Source organism: Protobothrops mucrosquamatus, unplaced genomic scaffold, assembly GCF_001527695.2.
Source record: "Protobothrops mucrosquamatus isolate PMUCROS unplaced genomic scaffold, P.Mucros_1.0 scaffold2232, whole genome shotgun sequence".
Taxonomy (NCBI): Eukaryota; Metazoa; Chordata; class Lepidosauria; order Squamata; family Viperidae; genus Protobothrops; species Protobothrops mucrosquamatus.
Genome location: NW_015388322.1, coordinates 421,145 through 421,628, shown reverse-complemented (window position 1 = coordinate 421,628; position 484 = coordinate 421,145).

The window sequence follows — 484 nt, the reverse complement described above, 5'->3', positions numbered from 1 at the left end:
CCCCCCCCACCCTTTCTACACCGCAACCCTCAGACATGGCTGGTCCTGACCTAAGGTGATCCTCCCCCCTCCCAACCACCCTTGATCCCCCTAAAAATTTATTAAAACACCCCTTTAAAAAGAATCTTAATTTGGATCTCATCGGTTTTAACAGCTGAGCAATATTTTGTGATTTCTTAATGTATTTGATCTAATAGCATTATTGATCAACTGGAAAAATCTTTAATATTAATGTTATTATTTGAAATTAAGCACAAAATGAAAACAAATACTAAAACAAAGGCAAAAGCGTTTTGAAATGTATGTTACTTTTACAATTTTAAAACCTTTTAATCTTAAATTAATTCTGATTTTAATTTTTATTGGTTATATTGTATACTACCCAGAGCCTCTCTCTGAGGGAGATGGGTGATTACGAAATAAGATAGATAGATAGATAGACAGACAGACAGACAGACAGACAGACAGACAGACAATTTCTTAC